The sequence below is a fragment of the Canis lupus genome, chromosome 2 (assembly GCF_011100685.1).
Source record: "Canis lupus familiaris isolate Mischka breed German Shepherd chromosome 2, alternate assembly UU_Cfam_GSD_1.0, whole genome shotgun sequence".
In the NCBI taxonomy this organism is placed as follows: domain Eukaryota; kingdom Metazoa; phylum Chordata; class Mammalia; order Carnivora; family Canidae; genus Canis; species Canis lupus.
In genome coordinates, this window is record NC_049223.1 from 8,206,748 (window position 1) to 8,207,291 (window position 544).

The 544-nt window shown below is 43.0% G+C and overlaps 1 pseudogene; it reads right to left on the bottom strand.

The window, feature by feature from the left end:
• Positions 1 to 442: 442 nt before the first annotated feature.
• Positions 443 to 544, bottom strand: LOC119870630 (annotated as a pseudogene).

A 544-nucleotide genomic window follows, 5' to 3' on the forward strand; every position in this document is an offset into this window, starting at 1 on the left:
GGGAGCAGGCCAATGTTAACAATTTTGTATGTATATTTCTAGGCCCATTTTTTTTCTTTTTTTCTTTTTTTAAGATTTTATTTTTAAGTAATCTCCAAACCCAACATAGGTCTTGAACTTAAAATCCTGAGATCAAGAGTCGCATGCTCTACCAACTGAGCCAGACAGACGCTCCTCTAGATGCATTTTTTAAACATAATATAAAATTTACTATGTTAACTATTTTTAAATGCACTGCATTCAATACAAAAGACTGGGGCAGCCCCAGTGGCGCAGCGGTTTGGCGCCGCCTGCAGCCTGGGGTGTGATCCTGGAGACCCGGGATCGAGTCCCACATGGGGCTCCCTGTGTGGAGCCTGCTTCTCCCTCTGCCTATGTCTCTGCCTCTCTCTCTCTCTCTGTGTGTCTATGACTAAATAAATAAAATCTTTAAAAAAAATACAAAAGACTGGAATGCTTCTGGATGTACATGTCATCCTTGTGCAGGGGACCATGCCAATCTTCCCTCTGTCGTTCCAACTTTCTGTGCTGCCAAACCAAGCAC